This window comes from Pleurodeles waltl, chromosome 3_1, assembly GCF_031143425.1.
Source record: "Pleurodeles waltl isolate 20211129_DDA chromosome 3_1, aPleWal1.hap1.20221129, whole genome shotgun sequence".
Lineage (NCBI taxonomy): Eukaryota > Metazoa > Chordata > Amphibia > Caudata > Salamandridae > Pleurodeles > Pleurodeles waltl.
The window spans coordinates 1,887,546,697-1,887,573,685 of NC_090440.1; the positions used below are offsets into that span (position 1 = coordinate 1,887,546,697).

At 47.4% G+C, this 26,989-nt stretch overlaps 1 protein-coding gene across 2 annotated transcripts in view; it reads right to left on the minus strand.

Annotated features, from left to right (window-relative positions):
* Positions 1-26,989, minus strand: part of PARD3B (par-3 family cell polarity regulator beta) — a 2,030,765-nt gene that overhangs the window by 1,100,923 nt on the left and 902,853 nt on the right. The window lies entirely within an intron of this gene.

Genomic DNA, 26,989 nt, shown 5'->3' on the forward strand with positions numbered 1-26,989 from the left:
TAGCAGAATCTCTTATTTGCTGCTGCACGACAAAGAACATATTTGATCCTCATGCAAGTCACCAATCATAAGCCTCCCTCAATGTTTTGGAATAGTCAAATGGAAGAGGTTATCACAAAATATTTCACAGAAGCTGGTCAATGACGGTCATCTGGAACTTTTCTGATCTTAGCAACCACGGTTGAGAAAGAATACCCTTGAAGAAGGGGGAGCAAAGCAGTTTTCAAGTGAATATCATTAACTCCAAGTATCTGAAATTGTAGTCATTCATTTATGCATTTATTAAGGGTTTTATCAGCTGCTGTTTTTAAGGGAGTGTTAGAGGCACTCCTGAAGGGTCAGAACCAAGCATTGATTTATGTGATCATAGGACAACTAGTGTGAAATGCATTCTACGACTCAGCACACCTTGCGACAATCACATGTCCTGTCCCAGCAGTGACTCATAGGCAGCAGTTCCCGGATCACAGCTCCTGCAAGATATTTATAAATAATGTCACTCCAACCCCCAGAGACCCTTACCCCTGGCTCTCCGATGCAGACAGTCTCCTCTGTCATATTGCCCTGTGTGCAATACCCAACTACCCTTCATATACTAAATATTTCAGGACACCCCCCCCAGCACTAGTCACATACGGTAGATCAATGGCTTAGACTTGGTTTTGGCAACAAGGAAGATAAATTGTGCCTCCATCACGGGTTAAAGTCATCTGTCTGGAGCAGCAGGCAATATTTGGCCTCATCTGCAAACCTCCAGAATGTGCCTTTAAATCAGGAACCTGGTACAGAAGTATGAGATACCTTCTTTGACTTCCGCCCAGACCAGGGTTCTCAAAAATGCTAGTGTAGGCTTCACACCAACTTCTAAAGCAGGAACAAAGGAGGATCACGCCTTATCCTGCCTCAAGCGAAGAAAGATGTACCTGAGATATGTTAACTTGGCTTTAAATTGGTTCCCTGGTTCTCTATACTTCTACAGAACTGTGCTTATGTGATGGAGGCAGCATCAAAATTGAATCCTAAACAAAAGCAGATGTACAGTACAGGTGCTTCAAAACACATCTACAACCAAAAAACACAGCTTTATAACAGGCAGTTTGTGTGAATCTGAGCGCCTTGCTTACAATGTCTCAAAGGATCCAAATTGTTAAGAGGGGATCCCAGTTGTCTCGAAGAACACATAACCACTGCTAGGAAACACATTTATTTTAATTACCTGCTGCATCATAGACCCCACCAAGGTTCACTCATTCATCCACACCTGAGATTTCATCTGATATTGCCTAAGATGCATGAACGTTAACCTGTCCATCTGTAGGAAACGATTGGGTAGTAGGAAAGAAAAGCTGATGCATTTACTTTGCGTACAAAAGAGTCTACAGTGATGTATTTTCTAGCCTCTTGTTATTGGCCTTTGGTCCTTTCTGCTATGGAAAGGGGAAGCACAGATAAACTCACACTCTTCACAAAGTCATCAGAAACTGATATCTACTCTGTAGGTGTGCAAAGCAGCGGCTCCTCCATTAGGACAGAGGAGCGTTGCCCCCACCCCTGCCAGCAGCTGCGAAACCTATTCAAGAAAACGACAATAAACTTCATTAAGGTTTTCTTGACAGGGGCGGGGCATTGGGGGTGACGAGCACTTGAGGGAAATGCACAGATCACTCCTCTCAGTGCGCATGTATGTTTAGCCGTCTCGGGCCGGCCAAGCACACATGTGCAATAGGCTCTCTCCAGCCCAGCACTGTGTTGTTGGGCTGGAGAGAGCTTGCACAGGCTCCCAGTATGCATGGGAGCACCCTGGCTGAGAGCTCCCAGCCAATCCTAATGCTGCTTTGAGCAGTGTCAGGATTGGCTGCAGGGCAGGCTGGGAGCCTGGAGCGACGATGAGGGAAAGAGGAGCGGTACGGCTGAAACAGAGGAGGTCAGTTTTTTTTTTTTTTATTAAATGTTCCACGCCGCACCCGCCCTGCCCCTTTAGAGGTCAGCGAGCTGCTACTGGGTGTGCAGGAACAAGACAATCTTCAAATCATTCTAAGTTAAATATTGAAAAGGTAGCAACATGGAATCCAAAATAGCTGAGTTAGGCATTCCCCACACCTCTATGGCCAGTCATGAAATGTATATATTCTATAGAGTCTAACTGCTGATGTTGTGAATGTGTATTTTCAGCCAGTAAAGAACAGAGTATGGTTAAGTGGTTCCTGCTGAAGTTCCTTAAGGAAGAACACCACCACACAAGCCTGTGAATGCATGAACCACCCTATAAGAATGGCTATAATTTAAAGGAAAGACTGGCCATTTTCTCTCCAGGTAGAGTGCGCCAAGAACACAGGCAGCGCTCTTTTGGATTGCATGGGACATGCAAAAAAGAAGGGCTCAAAAGAGGGCTTATTATTTAATTCATTTCCTTGAAACGCTTACTAAAAAAGGCTTATCAAGGCAATTCTTGAATGGGGCTAAAATATTTGGAGAAACTATCCTTCAGCCTATGGAAGTGAGCCCTGCCCAAAGAAAGCACGCGCAGCTTAAAAACCACCTAGCTGTATTCCGCACCACAATCCACCCACTAAGGTGTTGACCGAGAATAATGCAGAAGCACTTCAGACGTCACACAGAGAATAATGAGCAGAACACTCTAAATTACAGCCTTTAGAGAAAAGTCATGAAATTGCCTCTGCGGCTGCAAATACATGATATTCATGCTTTCTACCCATTTAAGCAATTCACTGAAAAATTATGCTGAAAAACATTTTTACAGGTACAGCAGTTGGCCAGGAAGCGCACGCGTGGGAAGGCTTAATCGAGCCTTAGCTGCCTCTAGGTTAGGAGGTTTAATGCTGTAAATGAAGCACCACAGCTTTTATTCCATTGTCTCGTTATATCATTGGGCAGTATAATAGCTCGGACAATTAAACAAAGAGCACACTGCCACTCAGACCCTATTCCACTACTTAAGCCTAATGGAAATCCTTGTTTAACATTTTCTTTATCTTAAAATTGCAGGCCCTCTCAAAAAACATCATCTATACTCAAACATTTGGCTTGAAAAAACGATCACTACTTAAAACTTCTAATTGTCACCCTGCTTTTATTTTTTAACATATCGCCAGACACAGCTTAAGCTGTCACTTGCTACATCTTTTGTTAACTTAAACTTAAAGGGGGTTTAGAGCTCAACAATTACTTATCATTGGTTGGCTTCATTATCACTCTCATTTCCTTGTTTATGATTGGTCAGGGCGACCAGTTTCATTTTCTCACTTCCTGTGTTTGTCTCTTTCATGGAGCATGGACCAAATAGTAATTAATGTATTTATTAGTGCCTTCCCACTGCTCACGCTTGGATTGAGGAACTTTAACATTTTAGCCCCAGACTTATTTAATGCTTAAAAGCTCCAGGGTGATAATGCAGCAACTGACTTATTTAATGTTTAAAGGCACTTTGTTCATTTTCAACATGCACTTATACCTTTTTATCAAAGCAGTGTGTGTGCCAGTGCATATTTTTGTCAGCAGTGCCTCTTCTCCATGATAACACTTTAGCCAGGAAACGTTTTGTGCCACTGCATGTTTTTGTCTGCTGTACCTCTTTTCTGGCCTACCACCATAGCCATGGGCTTATTTATTGTAAAAGCTACAGGACAGTACTGCAGTAACAGACATCGTCTTCGTTACCTCGCAGCGTTACCACGCGCACGCCGCATCTTTCTTTCCTCCCTGCCTCTCGGGACCAGCGAGAGGTCAGGTGTGGGCTTATCAGGGCCCGTACACGTGCCTTCCCTTAATTTTCGGATGCCTTTGATCTATACAGTCCTTACATCTTCAAGGACTGTCACTTCCCTGCGCAATAAGGGACATCTCTGGACACTATTGTCTTCAACCATCTTTATGCCTTGAAAAAGTCCGTGTGGACGAAACACGTGTTGGCGGTCGCTGAACATTGATGTGATTTCTCTCAAACATGAAGATATGGCTATCTCTGAACATTGATTTGATGTTTCTCAACACAAAGGAATAAAGAAATCTGCAACTTTCTTCATCGTGGACTTATTATTCGGAGTGCCCTGGTTGTGTTTTGTTTTCACTGCAGTAACAGACATGTTTAATGTTTAAATATACTTTGTTCTTTTCCAATTGTATCTTTACTACAACATTGAATTTAGATATTTCATAGCCACATTGTACCTATAAAGGTATTTAATGTTTTAAAGCATTTCCTGTTTTTTTCAACATGCAATTTTACCTTTTTGATTAAAGCAACTTGTGCGACAGCATGTGTTTCCCTGCTGAGTCTCTTCTCAGAGCTAACTCCTCAGGCATTATCCCATCAATTAACCGGCCATACCATACAACGACAGCCCATACCATACCATATAAAATGACAGGCCATACCATATTATACTATAAAATGATGGGCCACACCATATTACACTATAAAACGATGGGCCATACCATAACATATTATTCTATAAAACAACAGGCCATACCATATAACACATTGGTTCCCAACCTTTTAACTTCTGTGGACCCCCAATTTATCATTACTGGAGGCTGGGGACCTCACTGAATCTTTCTTGGAATCCGGGGACCCCCCCATTAAGTCATTACTGAAAGCTGGGGACCTAATCTGTTAATATTATTTAATTTCCTAAGCAGTTGCGGACCCCCTGAGGAGGCTTCGCGGACCCCTAGGGGTCCCTGGACCACAGGTTGGTAACCACTGATATAGGACAATGACAGTCCATGCCATTCCATACTAGACAATGACGGGCCACACCATACCGTACTAGACAATGGCAGGTGATACCATATCATACCATGCTAGAAAATGACAGGACATACCTTACTGGCCAGGCCAGACCACGCCAGAGACCAGACCAGAGACCAGGGAAGATCAGAGGCCCGGTTAGACCAGAGGCCAGACCAGAGATCAGATGAGACCATACCAGAGGCTAAACGAGAGGCCAGACCAGGTCAGGCCAGACCAGAGGCTAGACTAGGACAGACCAGAGGACAGACCAGAGAACAGCCCAGATCAGACCAGAGTCTAGGTCAGATCAGACCAGAGGCCAAGCAAGATCAAACAGAAGCTAGGCCAGATGTCAGGCAGGACTAGGTCATACAATGACAGGCCATACCATTCCATACTAAGCAATGACAGGTCATGATATTCCATGCCATATCGTACAAACACAGTTAATGCCATAGAACAGTATGCTAAACAATGTCAGGCCACACCATCCTATGCCACAACATACTGTACAATGACAGATTATTTACCATACCATGCCATGCCTTTTCATACAATACCAGGCCATACCATGCCATGCCATATGGCAGGCCATTCATATCATAATATACTATAAAATGACAGCCTACACAATGCCATGCTATACTGTAAAAAAAGCAGACAATACCATATCATACTTTACTACACAATGACAGGCCACAGCATGCCATATCACACAATGACAGATTATACCATACTCTCCCATGACATTGCATTTAATAACACTCCATACCATAGTATACGACAGCCCATACCATACTGTAAAAAAACAGATGATACCATACCATATCACACTATGCAATGACAGGCTGTACCATACTACATCATACCATGCAACACAATACTATACAATGACATATCATACCATGACAGGCCATATCATACCAGGCTATACATATCCTAAAATACTGGCCACAACCCACTACACCATGCTATACAATTAAAAAAATATTTACAAAGCCCAAGTTGTTGCATAGGTGAGACCATTAGCTTTGCCAATGCTCGTCTCTTTACTTTTCATGCCCTGATTTTATGAGATCCTCCTCTCCCTGCATTATGTGCACGTTGGCCTTATTCTCTGTTAATGTATTTCTGCAATTTGCACACAAACCATTTAAAAAATTCTCATCCTCTTTCTTTGAAAAGTATACACCTGCAAACCCGCAATACCTAATCGCCGTTGCCCCATCTTGTCTCCATATCAACCACTTGTATGACGTCACGCATCAGCCCCCCCCACCCTGAAAAAATTAATGATCACACCTAACTAGTATTCATTTAATCCGCCCCAAAGGAACTGGAGTGAATGCATGGAAAGGTTTGCCTGAGCGCACAAGACCAATCCTAATGCACAGCAATCAAAAACCATTGCATTAACTGCTAACATTGGGTTCAGGAGCAGCGTGCGACCCCGGAGTAAAGCGCTTCAACGCCTCAGCAGGGGTAACAAAGGCTATACAAATGCAATAACTTTAAAAAAATACCTTTTCCACAAGAGGGGCATTATTTGATGACAAATAGCAATAGAAAAAAAAACAAAAAGAAATGCAAGTACAACTAAAATAATACCACCGCGGTGGGCTAGCCCATGGTGTTTGTCCACTGCCGCCAACTATCTCCTAATTTGGCCAATGGCATACAATTACTTTTATAGTAAGTTCAGCAAGAGGTCCGAGCTGACGAATGGAAAGTGAGGAGGCCCAAAGCAAGCGAGCTTCTGCGTTTCCCTCTGCTCCGAGGGCCACGAGCTGGGCTCTGTACTGCGTCAGTGTTAATTGTCAAGATGAAAAGTACCATTCTTAGCAGCGCTCGAGAGGATCATTGCACCACATCGTGCCAGCCAAAGTGCGCTGGTTTTAAACATCTCGGCTCTATATTTAGCTTGAAGAGCAACACATGCATAAACAGTGCCAAACCAATTAGCAGCAGCTGGGACGGCAGGGCCTTTACATTTGGTTAGCAAGTGAGCCAACAAGGTGGCACGTGTCAGAGCTGCATAGCAAAGACACATGCCCTGCAAAGGGGGTGGTCTCCAGACTGTCAGATTATATTGGACGTGATTAATCAGTTGGTCGTCAGAGGGCACTGGGCAAGAGACAAAACGCTGCCAATCCTGCAACCCTTACACATTTCTTTACGTGGGGATTACGACTTCCGTTCGAGTTCTTTTGGAATGAGGAGTTGCATTCCGGTTTCGCTGCTCAAGCCTCGAGGCCTTAGTTTTCGGTCCGTTGTTTAAGTTTATAGTGACCCTGCCATAGGTTCCTTGAGGTCGCTGGCGCCCTGGTGGTCGGATCAGCAAAGGGACAGAAACCAGCTGGTGCAATATGACGTAACCCACGCGGCACAGCATGGCAAGGACAACGCCTTCTGCGAGCTACAATGAATCAGGCAAGTGTTTTTGTGTCAATGTGCAAGACTGCTCCATCAATAAAAATAAATGGCTGGAATGCCAGGATTCCAACGCGAACATGTGGCCAAAGGCCAAACGTCACCCTCAAAGTGGCCAGGATACGAGCTGCACCGTATATTGTCATTTGTTCTCAGCTGCAGAAAAGCGACTGCCTTCTCCTGAAGATGAGAGAAAAATATTCATGCCACCACCTTCACAAGTTAGCTCACAACCTTATTAGTGTACAAGCACTTCACCGCAGCTAGAGGAAAGGACACCAAAATACCCCAATAACAGATTACTATGGGTTTTAGTATTTTTGAAATACAATCTAACACTGAATAGCTTTCTCCTCTTTTGCGTCAATTTTATATTCATAACCAGTTTTTGATATAAATTCTCTCTATTGCCAACTTCACCTTGCTAAGTTACTCATCCTCTTAATGTCAGTGTCATTTTCAATTCCACTTTTTTGTTAATCACCAGAATCTAAATGTTTGTGCCATCACGTAAAAAAAAAAAAAAAAACACTCCTCGTCTACACATAGCTACCACCAGGGATGGCACCCTGTCCGACAGTCTTTTTTGGCGCCCTCCACCCCATGACCACCTCCTCGGATTCCCTGACTACCACCCCGCAAATGTCCTCCTCATCTCCCCTTTCACATACATTCATTTGTTTTAAAGCACTTGTAAAGGCTGGCTTTAGTAATTCACTTAGCTATCAACAAAAAAATATAGGTCTGTTATTTGCAGCAGGCACTTTAACCCTCTGTGCTACTTCATGCCAACTCAAAACTGCCTCTAGACAAAACTCAGATCTCTGTCTTTTGCAGGAACATTAATCACAAGATGAATCTTGACATTTTAATTTCTTCCTGAAGGCTGGACGCACAAAGAGCTTTTTAGCAGGTACTTTTAAATCGCACATTTGTGAGTTATTGCTACACAGCGCTCCCCTGAGGTCAGCGCCTCCCTATCCAGGCCAGTAGTAGGTGCGGCCACACCGTTCGCACCTCACTAAAGCCAGCCCTGTCTACCACTATTCCTCACGTGCAAAAAAATGAAGGGATGACATCTACAATCACTTCCTGCCAGCTTTGTTCCTATCCAAGACGTAGACCTTATCCAGACTATGACAGCCTGATGCATAAAATGCACTACCCATGGTCACACCTGTGGTCATGGCCAAGATGGTGGTGGGAGCAGTCGCACAAGCGCGAGCTCTGTCTTACGCTGCAATTCTCTTGGCCCAAACCAACACTCTGTACCCTGCCACCCTGCTGCAGACACCGTTTGGGCAGTCGCTTCACGTGGGACCATCACAGAGGAGCAGAGTTCACCGGCATACAATGCATGCGATGTCGTAGGCAGCGAGCTGTGTGGATGACCCGGACCCTGCAGGACGTGATGGGTGCCCAACTGGAGGCCTGCCAACCCGAAGTTATGGACTGCTGCAGAGCAGCAAGAGGAAGCGCGCCCCGGAGTACACGGACCTCCACCAGACCACTTCGATCTTCGGGGGTGGGGGATGCCACGACCTGTGGTGCTGGGTCAGCTCCTCAATCTTTGCTACAGCGATTGCCACCGCCATTATGCATGACCGCCTCCGTGAGCCCCTCTCCCTCCTGCATGGGAGAGAACCTCGACTACATGCACACTGGAACTGAGGGCCCCGATTGACCTATTAGGGGCCCTCCATACCATTAGAGCAGTGGATACATACGGAGAGGGGGTCACATCCAACTCCCTCCCCCTTCTCTTCCTGGATTTGTGACTGCAGCACCATAAGTCTGGTTAGCCATCATCGCTGTGGGACAGAACCCAGGCTACCAAAGACCTTGAGGCATACTGAGATAAGAATATTAACAAGGTTCTGTCTAGACTGCCCCACACTCTGAGAGAACTGCAAATCATATAGGGGGCCCTGATAATTTTAAGACAACACCTCTCCCAGATTGAACAAAAAAGGGGATATCCCCCACGCTGCTGGATGATGTCTGATAATCTGTGAGTCTCGTCAACGAGTTGCACTCTTTTCCATTCTCCCTTACACTCCTTTTGCTGTTGTATCTTCTAGCTGACTGCCGGAGGGAGAGTGGCTGAACAATAAGCAACGATTAGGAGATGATGGATTACTACACACTAGGTGAGGCATCCTGTTTCTAGAGACACATACAGGGGTGTGTGATTATTCACCGCTTGACTGTTATAGTAAGGGTGAATGTGGGAAACCAGCAAAATTCTAATACTGCCTCAAGAAGAAGGGGACACTGTACGCACTGCCCGCCGCAGCAACCTCAACACACTCAACGCCATGATGGTGCGACCTAAAGGCTCCAACCAACAGGTTCGCTCCCTGTCTGAAATGGGGGCACCCCCGATGGGGCTGCCACCCAGGGGTGACCATGTGCTGCAGGACAATGATGTCAAGTTCGCTCATCTTCTTGTGGCTGTACAGGACTTGGAAGTGACACTGGAGCTGAAACTGGACACTATCAACAAAGACATGGGTCACATGCACGAGGAACATAATAAACTGAAGGCAAGAGTATCCACGTGTGACGTGACCATAAAGGAGATGCAGCCAGTTTTAACAGATGCACAAACTGTACTGGCTTTCTGCAGTAGCAGTGGACCTTATGAAACTTAAATCCGAAGACACGGAAGGAAGGTCGCGACGGAACACCATACAGGTGGTGGGCCTACCCGAGAAGATTGAGGGCCTGGACATGGACCTATACCTAGAGCAATGGCTGATGCAAACAGTCCTAGGAGGCAAGACATCCATTTTCTTTTCAGTCTCCACAGAAGACACGCTTAAAACAAGGAAGTCCATACACTCTGGGGCTCCCACGGATCAATGCCCCCATCACATCTTCAACAGAGCTGCAGACACCGTTGCCCCCAACCTCCGCCTCACCATCAACTGCTAACTAGCAGCTGCAACCTTCCCCTTTGACTGGAAACACGCCAAGATCCACCCCATCCTCAAGAAAACCTCAGCAGCTGACCTCAAAAACTTCAGGCCCATCTCCCTACTTCCATTTCCTGCAAAAGTAATTTAAAAAGCAGTCAACAGGCAGCTCACCACGTTTTTAGAAAACCACAACATCCTCAACATCTCCCAATCCAGATTCAGGTCAAATCACAGCACCAAAACAGCCCTCCTGGCCGCAACAAATGACATTCACTCCCTACTGGACAAGGGGGAAGATGGCAGCACTCATCCTACTTGACCTCTCTGCAGCTTTTGACACAGTCTCCCAACACACCCTGATAAGAAGACTGCACAAAGCCGGCATCAAAGACAAGGCCCTCAACTGGATCCAATCCTTCATCTTCGGCAGAACGCAACAAGTGAGACTCACCCCTTCCTTGCAGATCCCACACCCACCACCTGCGGAGTGCCCCAGGGATCCTCCCTCAGCCCCACTCTGTTCAACGTCTACATGGCCCCGCTAGCCACCCTCTTCAGAAGCTAAGGAATAAACATTATCTCCTACGCCGACTACACCCAACTCATCCTCTCCCTCGAACCCGACAGGGCCAGACACAACTTCCACAAAGACATGAAAGCAGTCGCCAACTGGATGAGAGACAACTCATGCCTTCAACTCAACACAAACAAGACAGAAGAACTCATCATGGGCCCTCAACCCAATGCCTGGAGCAACATCTGGTGGCCACCCACCCTCGGAAACCTGCCCACCCCCGCCAGCCAAGCCCGCAACCTCGGAATCATCCTGGACCCCGACCTCAGCATGAACAATCAAATCAACTCAGTCACCTCCACCTGCTTCCGCACCCTCTGCCTCCTAAGCAAGACCTTCAAATGGATCCCACTCAAACATAGAAAGACTGTCACATACGCCCTCATCACCAGCAGACTGGACTACAGCAACACACTGTACGCCGGAATCAACAAAAACTCACCCGCAAATTGCAAAACATCCAGAACGCCTCCGCCCGACCTGCCCCGACACTGCCACATCTCGCAACACCTACGTACACTGCACTGGCTCCCCATAGAGAACAGAATCACTTTCAAGATCCTCACCCACACACACAAAGCCCTCCACAACACCGGACCAGCCTACCTGAACCAACGACTTAACTTCCACGTACCCCACAGGGCCCTATGCTCAGCCCAGCTCTCTCTTGCTGAAGTACCCCGCATCAGGACAACCAGAACAGGAGGACGCTCCTTCTCCTACTGCGCAGCCACCGCCTGGAACGCCCTACCCATCCACATCAGACAAACCACCTCCCTCCCCAGCTTCACAAAGGAACTGTAGATTTGGCTTTTTTAACCCACCTCACCAGTACACGCTACACTTCCCCCGCACCTTGAGACCCTAACAGGTGAGTAGCTGTACTTTACAAACTGATTGATTGAATTGAGCGGGCTCACTGGGTGCCGGCCTGACCACAACCTCCTGGAGCTCCTCTACGCCCAGTGGTGGTGCATCTTTCACTTACTGGGACAGGGATAACATTCTACAGATTGCTCGCGCCCATGGCAAGTGGAGAACCAGTCACTATATTCCCAGACTACACAGATGACGTCCAGAAACATAGGGTTTCCTACTACACAGTGAAACTCAAACTCTGACACCCGGGGATCAAATATGCTTTCATTTTTCTGGCTAAACTCCCAGATTTGGATGGTGACAAGGCACTTTTTTTTCAATCTGCCCATAAGACCTGGGACTGGCTGGAGTCCAAAGGGGAGCATCCTCCTTCAGGCCAGCAGAACACTGAGGAGGGTTGGAATCTGGCATGGAATCGGCACCAATCAAACCGTAAATACCACTCCAGCACTTCCCAAGATCAGGCAGCACAGAAAAGTACACAGGTGGTGGCTGTCCTGGTTCTGGTGAGGTCCCCTAGCTCAAGGATAAACACTGGAACATTACACAATTCAGACACTCAATCCATGGGGAGGTCAGACGACTTACTGGAAATGCTGCATCGGGGTTCTATGGCTACCCCGATGACTGCTGATCTCCTCAGATGACTCTCTTGTGACCATATCCTTTTCTTAATTATGTGACGGTCAGCTGTCATGGTTGCCTAATTGTACAGGAACAATGGGGAGGGGAGGGACTTATCTTGGTTATGGCTCTACAGAACAAGAGTGACTTCTTTGCTGTAACGAACTATGGTTACCATGTATTACCCCCTGCAGTCCACTTGACTCTTTCATAGCTTGGTTTACACACTCATTGGGATTTATGGCCTTTTGCTACACTGTTGCACAGCAGCCTGGGGAAGGGAGTTTGAAATAGACACTGAACTACATCTGAATGGACAGGTCAAATCGCACAGTGGCAACCTGCTTTTGGCTTGTAGGGAAGTTAAGGAAAATCTCTCCATTCCTTTCTGTGCCGGCACTAAAGCAGGTCACACTGGCTTTGATCATGTCTAGACTAGATTATTGCAACTCCCTTTACTTTGATTCCAACACCAGTACCTCGGCAAAATTGCAGGTTACACAGAATTCGCTCACTAGAGCGGTTCTGGACATTCCCAAGTGCCAGTCAGCTGATGCGGGGCTAGGTGAGTTGCAGTGGCTCCCCGTCCAAAAGCACTTTATGTTCAAGGCCATCTGTATTGTGCAAAAATTGTTCTACCATCCCAGCCCTGCTGGAATTAAAGATATGTTTTATTGCTACATTCCAAGCAGAAACCTTCACTCTTGCCTCCGCAATTTGGTCACCATGCCCATGGTTCGGAAGAAGAGATGGGGAGACAGATCCTTTTCAGTTCCTGCCACCAGACTCTGGAACTCGCTCCCCCAGTCTGTGACTGCAATCTACAAGCATTTACCTTTTAGAAAGGCATTAAAGACCTGGCTCTACACCACTTAGGTTGCATTTCTTAGAATAAATGATGGTTCTTGACACTAATCTGTTCTACATGTTCATGAGTACAGCGCCTTGTAGGCGATGGGTAATTGTTGCGCTTCATAAATTAAAAACCAATCAATAAATCAATCAATCAAATAATGTTGGGGACTGTGAACGTGTGTTTGTGGCTCTGGGTGCTGATGTAGCTGACCCCTTCACTGATGTACGTTTCTCATGACAGTACCAGAATATAGGTTTATCACATGGAATAGGAGAGGTATTGGCTCCTATGCTAAGTGACACAAAATATACGGCTACCTGAAGAGACGCAGGGCCCAATTTGCTTGTCTCCGGGAGACACACCTTACATCACTAGAACTCACTAGACTGAATAGAAGATGGCGGGCCGGGTCTATCGGAGTATGTACTCTAGTTATGCGAGGGGTGTACTTATATGGGTGGCCCAGGGTGTGCCCTTTACGGTGCTGCACACTAAGATTGACTCTGACAGTCGCTATATAGTAATGTGGGGGGTACTTGATGGAATACCCTTAACAGTTGTAGTAGTTTGTGTCCCAACTGTTAGGCAATCAGCATTCTACATGACTGTAGCACCCTTCCTCCTCCCAGATCGAATGGCATGCACACTTTGGTGCAGAGGCTGCAATTGGGTGTTGGAATGTCAGGGGGCACACCCTTGCTCCATCTCACAACACCTCAATATGTGGGCTCATGATTTACAGGTGGGGAAATTTGGTGCTTATTGCACCCAACTGATAGGGAATTCTCCCCACTGCTCAATGGTGCACAAATTACATTCCAGGCTAGATATGATCTTCACATCTTAAGCGTTGGTTAGACAATGCACACTAGCAGAATACTTGGGCAGGACCCTGTCAGACCACAATCCCTTACTGGTCTCACTTAGTTGGGGTAAGTCCAGACCAAAGATTCCCACTTGGCGCCTACACACTGATGCCTTGGCAGACATAGGGTTCAGCTCTCAGATCAGCAAGGCCAGTGATAACTACTTCCAGGACAAAAAAAAGGGACGGCATTGAATGCATTGGTTGAATGGGAAGTGTTTAAAGTTGTGCTATGTGGTTTATGCATGAAAACAGCCTATGGGGAATAAAAGCGGCTGAATGTTGAAGTGACTGCCATGGAGGGCTACTTGGGAGAACTGGAAGGAGCCTGTCTGACAGATCGTGATCAATACCAGACTCTTTCTGCCTTATAGAAAGAATACAGACAATTAGTAACTAGGCTACCCAAAATCTATTATAAAGTGTACTCACAGCAACAACACAAACATGGGATTATGACGAGTCACTTATTGGTATGGTTACTGGACTCCAAATCCCCCAGATTCCCGATCGCTACGATCCAACTACAGGCAGGGCAGATAGTGAACACCCAAGAAGATATCAATGGTGACTTTGAAAATTATTACAGGGGTCTGTATAGGGAGCCGCCTATGACAGACCCAGATGCGCTTAGTGAATTTTTGGCACGTGAACGCACTTCCTCAGTTAACCCTCTGCAGTGGCAGGAAGTAGATAGCCCGTTTACACTGGTAGAAGTGCAGGAGTTGATAGCCCAGCTAGCTCGAGGGAAGGTTTCAGGCACTGATGAGTTCCCGATCGAATTCTATGCTCACTACCTTATCCAGCTAGCCTTGCTACTCCTTAAAGTATATGAGTGTGTGTTAGCTAGTGTAACCATACCGACTTCTAAGAGGGAAGCGTTGATTGAAGTCCTCCTCAACCCGGGACAGGGTCCTTTAAATGTGACATCCTATCAGCCCCTGTCTCTCCTGAACCTTGATTACAAGGTTCTTGGGAAAATCCCAGCCAACCTTTTGACTGCAGTGGTCCCATTCTTATTGCACTCTAATCAAAATGGCTTTATACCCGGGTGCAATACTTTTATTAATTTATGGCGTTTATTCCATGTTATGGACTGGGCAAGTCGCCCTGGAAAGGAGGGTTGGGCCGCCTCTCTTGATATTGAAAAAGCACTGGGATGGCCTTTTCTAATGGCAGTCCTGGTGCACATGGGGTTTGGGACTTCCTTCCTACGCTGTGTAGCATTATTGTACTCTAATCCTATTGCCAGGGTGTACACAGGGAATGTACTATTCGACCCATTCCAGGTGGCTAGAGGCACACAACAGGGCTGCCCCCTCCCTCCGCTGTTGTTCGCCCTGGCGATGGAGCCATTGGTGTGCATTGTATGTGACCGTGCGCCGCACTGGGGTATCGGGGTGCTTGGGCACCCCATGCAGACAATGCACTGATCTATCTGAGGGGTAGTCACACAGTGCTTCCAGAGGTCATGGCAATGTGGACCCCCATGTTAATAGGGATAAATACTGCTTTTTCCCATTGTTACCCACTCCTAAGGGCCGTCGAGTCGCAATGCCACACACACAGCTGAGTTGGAAGTTTGATTCCATTAAATATTTAGGCCCACAAGACCTACTAAAAGGGAACTTAGGGAAGGCAGTGACTGTGGTTCATCACTTCCTCCCCTTCTGGACCAGACAATGCTTGTACCCTATGAGCAGAATCACCATCACGAAAATGTTGGTCCTCCCACAACGCTTATTCCTCTTTGTGGCTCTTCCATTGATCATTCAGAAGGCCTTCTTCACAGACCTATGGAGTGTGCTGACAGACTTGATTTGGGGCAATGGAAGAGAGTGCTGACTGACTCGATTTTGGGCTATGGCAGAAGGTGCATTGCTCTTCATAAACTATTTACCCCTTTGGGCGAAGGTGGCCTTGTTGCCCCTGACTACTAATAATACTATGCCGCAGCACTACCACAGTGGACAATGCAGTGATTGCAGGAACACCGTCCCTTAAATAAGCAGCCATTCTGGATGAACTATACTAAAGACAATTGCTGCACAGGCTCTTTGACACCGCCTCTCCTTGAGATACAGATAGTGTGCTGCTACAAACAGCATTATATATCTGGAAAGGGAACACTGGCAAAGGGTAGCGTCATAAGCCCTATGCACCCAGTCTTCAGATTTGGGCCACACCGGAATGCACAGGCTTGAGGGCCACACATCATGTGGGAGACTGGGAGGAAGCAGGGATCATAACGTGTGGACGTGGTGACCGAAGAGGGATTCTGTGCATTCGATGCCTTGGCATAAGAACATGGACTGAGACCGGAGACTTTTTTTGTAATATTCAACTCTGTGGGGTGCGATGCATAAGACTTGGGGATCTAACCAGGAAAAGTCTCCCACAAGGGTGCCTCCCGAGGCAGCCTTGACGGGGGAATACCGCAAAGGCCAATACACACCTATACTTTGCGTTGTGGGGAATACCAGCTGGGGAACATACAAAGCTCTGAGATTGGTAGAAATGGATATTGGGGACAGACATTACAGAGAAACAGTGGGACTTATGCTTGCAATCGGTCAAACAGGTAACGTGAACCGGGCAGTTTTGCCTTATACCGTTACAGTACCTGTACCATGCATATCTCACCCTAGACGAGCTATTAATTTCCGCTAGACCCGCTTAGGAGCTTACTTGATACAGGGCATACAACCAAAAAACAAGGGTCTACCGAGATTCTAGAACTTGCCAAAAATGTTCGCTAAACAATGCATCGCTATGGCTTGGAAATCAGCTGTGACACCCCACTGAAGCATTGGTGGGCAGACATGCTCTGATGGGCCCAGGCCGAGCTAGTGGCACACAAATGACAGGGCACGAGGGACGATGGGCCAGATCCACTGGAATGTTGGAACACTTACCTGGAAAAACTTGAAGCAAAAACAGATGACCGCTCACCACCCTCCCCCCCCCCCTTCATCTCCCTTGAGAGCCTAGTCTCTAACTCTGGGAGACAAAGACGGGATTCCATCTCTTATCTGTCACCACCAGACGCCTCACTTAGAGACATCATTAGGAGAATGCTAGTGGAGAACTATCCACCCATAGTGAAGCATTTTGTGATTACCAAAATAATCGCTGGAGATTGAGAACTATTGGACTGTGCCATGACCACAGACACAAACACACACACATTGGGGTGGGGAGTAGGATATTGTTTTTCTATTTTTGTTGATTGATACAATTCATATTAAAATGTGATTACACCTGTGGCATTTGTTGAAATGTTGGTACAAAAGTCAAACAACAGAAGAAAATGTGCTATTGGCAAGTGGTATATCTTCACTGGACAGGGAATTTGAGCCAATCCAAGAGTTGGGTTCTGCCGGGTGGGGGGGCAGATCCCAACATGCACATATCCGGTGGTTATATGGACATATTTGACTGAAATGTATGACTTCCTTCCCCTCAAACAAAGTGAAAATATTGTATGCCAAATGTGTTTAGTTTGTTAAGTACACCAATGAAACATAAAAAGCAATAAAGATTTTTACAAAACAAAACATGTTAGCACCCAACATCTTTCATTTCTTGAACATCATGAAACAGATCAATTAATATAATTCTCTCTTCTGCCACCTATCAATGGCCTAGCCTTGTTCCAATCTATTGTATCTTGAAGAACAAACTATTATCCCTAATCAACCTTTTGCATTTTCTAAATATTACACACCTCACCAATCATTATCCTTCTCCCCATGCCACCTGTGGGTGACCTAGAACCGTTTCAACCTATCACATATTGATGTATGAGCTACAAATAAGCCTTTTGCTTTTCACATCTTGTTATATGAACCATTGACTACTTTAACATATCATGCATACAGCTACCTGCCCCCTATATAGTGCTGTTTGCTTTGCTACTCTACATAACGCCTGCTAAACTCAAATCAAGCCCTCTACTAAGTAGCTGCTCAGTCCCTCGCCAAGCATTGCTAATTACCCCACATATTACATCACTCATGACATGACTTATGACCATCGATAACATGACTACAACCTTACTCAGTTGATGATAAGACTGTGCATGGAGGGGGTGTGAGTTACAGTTATTTTAAGACACAAGCTGTAATATGAGATAAATATAACTGGTGAATTTCAGTGTGGTTCTGATTCTAAAACATTACGTTTTCACTGAAATTATTAGCTAACTGTTACTATATATATATATAGTGTGGTTAGGTCAGATTTTCTATTGAGAAGGCATTTTTTATGACAACTTTTATGGTGATCAACATATGTGCATCAAAAAATAGCCTGGCCAAAGTTACCCACTTTGAGTTTTCAACGCAAATGTCATTCAGATCTGTCAAACAGGGACCTAAAAGTGACATTTCTTATATGATTCTCTGCTCGAAAGTTACAGAAACAAAGGCTGAACAGTCATACAACAAATCTAGAAAGTAAGTACAACTTTATTTAAGGAAGTGTGTTTGCTTGGGTTTGTGTAAATGTGTTCAATAGATTTCAAAATATTAGCATTGAAAATGTGTTCTGTCTGGACATAAAAAGGTTACGTTTTTGAGCCATACGGGCCATTAATTGGAGGATCCTCTCCTGATTCGGAAACCCACGAAGTGTTCCTGAATCCAGTTAAAAAGTAAAGATACACTGTTAAAGTTGGTAACTTTTTCTTCTATTTACACCAATGTGCAGTACTCTGACTGGGTCACAGAAAACAGTTTCTGTGAAACATTAGGCAAAGGTATGAACAGTTCTGTAGTCAGGGCCAAGAAAAATTTGGGTAAAACCAGACAGTTTAACCTTTTTAACGTGGATTGTCAACACAGTGGCCTGCCCAGACGTTTGTATTTAAGAATGCTGTAATGAGGTGCGCTTTATACAAAGGAAGACAATGCAAGTCTAAGGGCTCCTTTCCTCTCTCAGAGGGGTCGTACAAGATAAAAAGACTAGACTCTACACACAAGTGCATACTCGTTGGAAGTTTAAATCCACCAACTTGTATTTAAAGGATCATGGGGCAGCTTGTGTTCAACAGGGCTTGCGGACAGATGATAAAGATTTTACAACACATGTTGAACAACTACAGAGTTTAGATTAAACCGATTGTGGATCTGGAAGGGAAAACGGGTTTTTATTTCAGAATTCAATTCAGAATAGCAGTCTGTTTTTTGCAATAAAGATGAAATACCCCTCAAGTTTGTTTTCTGAAGCAAACAAAGAGGATGCAATAAAATCCTGCCTGAAATATTTGCTCGATACTTGTTTTCAAGAAACTTAAGTGCAGCTAAATCGACGCCTAGGGAGATGCACTTCACAGAGAAGTTATTTTTTCAGCTTTATTGCCATTGTTTCACCGGGATTCAAAGAAAGGCAAGGCAATACTTTCAGAAGCAATAAGTGCAGTGGTAAATACAGCTATTTTTATCGCGTTTTCAGTAAACAATTACAAACCTACCCTGATGTAGGGGTTAGCATCATAGACAGGGCACAGATGCACGCTGTCAGATAACATTTAATACAGTTCAATTGGAGATTTTTGATAGTGAATCTGCACTGTGCAGATACACCTTTTCATAACTGTAAAGACATTTTCCAGACCAGATCACAATGCTACACTCCCAATGGGACCCCTGGGGGGGTTGGGGGGGCAGAGGGAACTGCAGAGCGGAGAGATGTCTCTCCCCCCCCCCCTGGTATTTTTGGGGATGTTGGTATGGCCCAGGGCGACGTTAGGCTGTTTGGGATATGTGTTAGGGCTGGGGATATATATGGGAGACATTTTAAGTCCCGGCCACCAATTTGTCATTAGGTGGCACAGTGGCCGGTTTTAGGTGGGGAGAAAATTTTGTGATAGCTCAGGGACTGTGTTTTCAGCCTTCGGTGCCATACGCACGTACATTGTACTTTGAGCTCTGACATTAAGAGCTTAGAGGCTCAAAAAAAAAAAAAAAAGGAAGAGTATTACTCTTACCTTGATCGTCGGGCTGGTCGTGGTGGTATCTGTCGCGGATGAGACGGTACAGCGGTTGGGCATGGCCGACGAACGCGTACAGCGGGCATTGCTCCTACTGGAGGAAGTCTGGCGCATGGACCTCGTGAAAACAGAGGCCCTGTCACAGTTGCACCCAGCAAGGAAGGCGTTGCGGTGGCGCTGTGTGCTTGTTCACCACCGCGCCGAGGATGAGGCTTGGATGCGCAGGTGAGGTGTGGGGGGGCAGGCAAAGGAGCGTGGGGCAAGTGTAGGGGCGGCACAGCTTGCCCGGGGTGCGCACAATAGCTCCCCGCGGCTTGATGACACGCCAGGGAAGACTCAGTGTGTCAAGTGAGTCAGGCAGGCAGTTGTGGTGGGTGGTGCTCGGGTGCGAGACCTGAGCGCAGCCACCACCTCTTTGCAGAAGGAGAGGGGGAGGGGCCATACACGGCGGGGAAGCCCGGTGCCGGCCGCTCGTCAGGATGAAGTGCGGTGAGTGGGAGGAGGTGGAGGAAAAAGAGGTGAGTCTCTCAGGAGGGCAATGAGGCACAGGGAGGGCAGAAAAGGGGTGGGGTGACCCAAAGGGCAGGCAACAAGGCTCAAGGGGACCAAAGGAGCGGGGGGGGTCACACAGAACCGATTGGGACAAGGGTGGGAAGTGGTTCAAGTGGGGGGAAGAGGAAAAGGGGGGGAAAAGGGGACCCTGGGGTGAAAAGACAAGCTTGCTGGAGCATGGGGTGGATAGCAGGATTCCGGTCTCTCAGAAGTGGCATACGATGTTGGTTTAGAGCGATTCTGACAGTGAAGGGGGCCGAGGATGGGGGGGCGACAGGAACCAGGTTGAAAAGCGCTCGCCGCCTATGCAAGTAAGAGCTCCCGAGTGCATGTATGGTACCCGGGATCAGTGGTTTTTGGGGGGGGAAGATCGGGAGTGAGTTGGAGCGTGTGAGGAGAAGGGCAGTCTCCAACAGTTTTGGGGTGTCCAGCGGAGGCGGGATCACTGGTTTTGTATGTTGCGGAGGGAACAAGAGACAGATTTCATACCGGCACATCGGACCTTTTTTGGCAGGAAGAGGCAGGGACGAGTGCCGACTACCCAGGCGACCACAGTGCGGCTCGGCGGCGCTGGGGAGAAGAGAAGGCGGGCCCATGGGCAGGCAGCTGGATGGCGTCAACAGAGGATGGGATGCAGCAACATAGGGCCATGGACGCTCCCCAAGGTAGGTGTGATAAGGGTTGTGCGCCCACTGATGTCGCTTTCCCTGAGGGGTAGCATCTTGGTGCGTCAGGAGGCTACAGAGGGCTGAAGGTGGCCCCTAAAGCGAGGTCCGAGGATGGTGAGTTGGGTCCATTTGTAAGCAATGAGACAGAGATGTGGGGTCGGGGGGGGCTGGAGAGGACAACGGAGCGGCTAAGGCGGATGCAGAGTTGGATTTTGGGGAACAGAGTGTCGAGGAAGGGGAAATTTCAGACTGGTTTGGGGAGGAGGAGCAGGATTGGTGGGGAACCAGCAGGGGGCACTGTTAACCCTGTTGGTCAGTCATTCCAGGAATCCCGGATGGAGGTGCGGTCAAGCAGAGTCATGCAGGAAGGAGCCCAGTTGGTTAATGCGGAAGGCACAGGAGCGTCCGCCGTCCTTGGCGCCAGGTAAGGGCTTGTGCGGTGGAAAAGCACACACGGTTTTGGTGCATATTAAGGCAAACAATGGTTCGGGTATGGGGGAGGCTCGGTTGGTCAAGGGTGTGTATGTAGCAGACATGGGGGTGATGACAGACGTCAGGACATCGTTGGCAGAACAGGGAGCAACACAGGCTGATGGGACCACCAAGGGAGAGGAGAAGTCGGATAAGCGAGTCTTGAAGAGCACAAAGTTGCCCTTGATGGGCACAGCCAAGCCGTTGGGGGCACACCTCATGTAGACAACGAAGGACAGGATATGGAAGGGAGAATATGTTGAGATTTTAAAGTTGTTACACAGGGAGGTCAGGTCGAAGGAGGGATCCAAAGAAGAATATGAGCTCGCCAAGCATCCGAAGGTGCCCATCACCATTGAGAATCAGATGGCAGCCTTTTTGATTTTTGCTAGCATCTATTGTGAATGCTAACCATGACAGGTCAGTGGCGCTTTTTAAATATATGGACATCATTCGCAGCTCAGATTAATTATGGTGAGTACGCTTGGATGCAATATGATGAGGAGTTTAGGGCAAGAATGGCGGGTGACCCAGAAGTGCAGTGGGGTGAGATAGACGCAGACCTTTGGCAGCATACCATGGGTCCGGCAAAGTTCGGGAGGACCATTTTTCCGGTGAGTGGTCTCCCTATTACTTATCGGCCCTTTCGGGAGCACCCCACCCAAGGGGTGGGAGCAGCAGGAAGAGGTCAGTTGTTCCCGGCTACTAGCGCGAACGCGAGGATCGGGGCGTGTTGGGATTACAACAAAGGTACATGCACTCGAGAATACTATAAATTCCGGCACGAGTGCTCGAGGTTTGAAGGATGGCATGCTCTCATACACTGTTACGGACAGCCCACCCTGCGATGCCGGGAGCAGCACAGGGACAGGCAAACCTTGGGGGACAGCACCCAGGCCCGGGAGGACAGCGAATTAGGCAGGGCCCTGCGGGATAAGGCACATACTCCGGTTAATGTCGACCGACTTACAGTCTGATTGAAAGGTTATGACAAGAGACATGACGCGGACATGGTGATACAAGGTTTTACCCAAGGTTTCTGGCTGGGATATACAGGACCGAGAGAGTGTAGGTAAGCTGAGAACCTCAGATCTGTGAGAGGCAGGGAGGAGGTTGTGAGACAAAAGTTGGACAAGGTGGTGGCGAAAGGGTGCATGGCTGGCCCTTTTACAGCGTAGGCAGATGCAGAACCTTATTGTGTCCCCGATTGGGGTGGTGCCCAAGAAGGAGGCTGGTAAATACTGGTTAATTCAATATCTTTCCTGGCCGGAAGGCTCTTCGGTCAATGATTTCATCCCGGAGGAGCTGACAAAAGTGTCCTATGCGTCGGTCGACGTGGCTATTGACATGGGTGGAGGCGCTGCGGCCGTGGGCTTTGATTGCAAAGACAGATATCAAGTCTGCTTTTTGCCTGCTGCTGGTTCACCCACACGATTTTGAATTGCTGGGTATCCAGTTTCAGGGGCGGCAGTATGTGGATAAGGTGCTGCAGGTGGGTTGTTCTATTTCCTTCTCCCTCTTTGAATGTTTTACTACATGTCTGCAATGGATTTTCACATCGGTCACAGGGCACAAACACGTGACGCATTACCTTGACGATTTTTTTCTTTGCGGCGCCAGCGGATTCTCTGAGGTGCGCGGAATGTTTGCAGCAATTTCAGGATGTGATTGGGGACCTGGGCGTGCCCTTGGCCCCTGAGAAAACCATGGGCCTCTGTACAGCTTTACAGTTTTTGGGAATTGAGCTGGAGACGGTGACTGGGATGGCAAGACTTCCTGACGAGAAGAGGGTGGGGATGTTACAGAAGATTCAGGCCATGCTGCAGAAGAGTAAGATAACAGTGAGTGAAGTGCAGGTATTACTAGGACATCTTAATTTTGCTTGTAGGGTGGTAAGAGCTGGGAGGACTTTCTGTAGGTGGCTGGGGATGGCTTTAGCAGAAGAGTCCCTCCCCCATCATCATGTGCGACTCAAGGCAAGTGTGCGGGAAGATTTGCGCATGTGGCCCACATTCTTGGAGTCCTTTAACGGCATACCACTGCGACCGTGGCAGGATTATGAGTGGGATGCGCAGATCTTCTCAGACGTAGCAGGGGCACATGGATTTGAGATTTACTGGCAAGGCAGGTGGTGCGCGGAGGGTTGGCCGGCGGAATGGAAGAATGGAGGCACAGCATAGCGTTTCTTGAGTTGTTTCCTTTGGTTGTGGCAGTCTGTTTGTGGGGGCATTTGTTGCAGCACAAGCGGGTAGTGTTCCGGGTGGATAATTTGGCAGTGGTGCAGATGGTTAATAGGAGGTGGGCCCGGGAGGCACAAGTTATGCAGCTACTCAGGGTGTTTGTGCTGCAGTACTTACATCAGGATATCTTGGTTAGGGCGCGGCATGTGCCAGGAGTGAACAATGACATTGCGGACGCTTTGTCTCATTCACAGTGTTAGAGATTCCATGGGTTAGTATTGGTCGAGGTTCTGAGCAGGACGAAAATGCCAGCCGCGATGTGGAACATAGGCACAAGAGGATGCTTCAATTGGTGATGAATTCTTTGGCCCCATCTACGCATAAAACGTATGTGAGTGCCTGGCAGGAGTTTTTAAGTTCTGGAGCATGTAGGAGGGATCTTCATAGTGAAAGAGTGGAAGATATGGTTCACATTATAATGCAATGAATTGGCCAAGTGCAGTCCAGGGTAACCATAGCAGGTAAACTAGCGGCGCTGGGGTTTATGGGAAAGCTTCGGTGGGGCTACCACCCATCGCAGGAGAGCTGGGGCAGCGGATTCTTGAGGGTTGGGCAAAAGAAGGGGGTAGGAGAGAGAGAGAGCAAGAGAGCCACTGTCGCTGAGCTTGTTGAAGGGCATTTTGGGGATCTTGGGAGATGTGTGTGTGTGGACGACCGGGAAACTTTGCTGTTTAGGACCCTTATGGCTTGGATGTTTTTTGAGGCTTTCACTGGTCTCTGAGTTATTGGGTTCTGGGCGAAAGGTGGGCCTTACATGGCAGGATGTTTATTTCGACGAGCGCAGAGTAACAATACGGCTGCAGTGTTCCAAAACTGATCAGCAGGGGAGAGGGGTTGACGTGGTCCTATGCGGTGGCTTCTATATGCCGCTTATTACACAGTAAGCGGTGGAAGTCACACAGCAGGTCATGGGAGGGGCCGGCATTTCTGCATGGTGATGGGCAGAGGGTGACATCATACCAGCTTTTAGCTATCATGAGGAAGGGTCTGGCAGCGACAGGCCAAGATGCAGGGCAATTCGGTACTCATTTGTTCAGGATTGGTGTGGCTACAGAGGCTGGAAGGAGGTGATAGGGTAAAGAGGAATTAATGGGCTTGGGGAGGTGGAAGTCAGACAGTTTTAGGAGGTATGTTAGAAAGGGGGGGGGGCAACAGGGGTTCGGAGTGGAGTCTAATGTTTTTTGCTTTTTCCCCACAGGTGTGGTGCCAGGTCCAGACATGTCTTTTCTTTCTATCTGGGTTGTGGGACATTCTTCCATGAAGTGTGCACAGTGCCAAGCACGCCGAACAGCCATTGGAGAAAACCTCGGGTTCGATGGGACACGATATCATGTGCGCTGGGATGGTAAGGGGGTCATGAAATGGAAACCCCGTTTACAGAAGTTAGTGGTACGAGGTGTTTGTCCGGACGTTTTGCTTTTGCATGTGGGATAGAATGACTTGAAAGACGGGACTCGACCTAATGAAGGGCATGAAGAGGGACTTGGAGGAGATTCTTTGCCAGTGGCGGGGATGCCACGTGGTGTTCACAGGTTTTGTTCTGCGGCGGGTTTGGTGAGCGGGCGAGGAGGAAAATTAAAGAGATGAAGGGTTTATGCGCCGGACGGGGTATTACTTTTATGGAGCACAGGGACTTAAGGTTTGAGGATGTGGAATTCTTTAGGGGGGATAGAGTTCATTTGTCCTTTATGGGGATGGAGCTTTAGTTCCTACATATGAAGGAAACACTGAGGGAGATGCTTCGGGAGGTGTGATACAGTGGAGAACAAAATAAGCGGGACGGGGGGGCAGAAAAAGTCAGGATAGCTGACTTTTTCTAGTGGCGGAGGCAGAGAGACTTTACATGACAAACGAAATGCATACGGATAGCAAATCTTGCAGGACACTCTCAGATATTAAAGGGAGGGACAACAGCAGGACATGACGGACAGGAAGGAAGCTTGGCATTAGCAGTTATGATACTTTGAAGAGTTGATTGTCAGGTTGCATTAGGAACTGGCTAAGGTGAACAAATAGGTTTGACAGGGAAAACAGTATGAAAAACGTGAACAGAGGAAGAGGCAGCAGAGTAAAGTTAAAGGAAGGGGGAGGGCAGAGTCAGGGAAGGGTAGGGGATGATTTTAGATGTATAGTGAGGTTTTAGTTTTGCAATGCGAAGGCCCAGGTTTGTTAATTGTAAGTGCACCTGTTTCCAATAAGGCAGCCTTTTCCACACAGCAACGGTGTTGTGGCATTGTTCCCTCTTCCCCAATGGGGACCCGTGGGGGGACTGCCGACCGGAGAGAGGCCTCCACTCCCCCTCCCCCGGGATTTTTGGGAAAGGTGGTACGGCCCAGGGCGACATTGGGCTGTTTGGGCTTTTTGTTTGGGCTGGGGGTTGGGCGTATATATGGGAGACATTTTAGGTCTCAGCCACCATTTTGTCATTAGGTGCCACGGTGGCCGGTTTTAGGTGGGGAGAAAATGTATCCCTGCCCACCCACCCCCTTTTTAAGCCAGAAGGGGGATTCTACTGAGGTGACTGGTGTGGGTCAGGGCCTGGCAGAGGAGAACGGGTGCACGGGGAGCAAGTTGTCTATGTTGTCGCTTGGGGCAGGTGCTAGCGGAGGTAGAGAGAGTTTACATGACAAATGAATAACGGATAGCGAATCTGGCAGGACACTTTCAGATATTAAAGGGGAGGACAATAGCAGGACATGACGGACAGGAAGGAAGCTTGGCATTAGCAATTATGATACTTTGCAGAGTCGATTGTCAGGTTGCATTAGAAACTGGCTAAGGTGAACAAACAGGTTCGACAGGGAAAACAATATTAAAAACATGAACGGAGGAAGAGACACCAGGGTAAGGTTAAAGGGGGGGGGAAAGAGAGGGTATAGGATAGGATTTTGGATAGGTGATTTGGACGTATAGTGAGGTTTCAGTTTTGTAAGGCGAAGGCCACGGTTTGTTAATTGTAAGTGCACCTGTTTCCAATAAAGCAGCCTTTTCCACACAGCAACGGTGTTGTGGCATTGTTCTGGCTGCTTTAGCTTTAAGCAAAGAATATCACTTATATATGGGGTCTTTTATAATATTGTACTGTATTAAGTTTCACTTGTGTCACCAGCAGTGCTCTTAGTCAGACAGTCAGATATCAGTTAGGACAAGGAGCCACTTGGAAG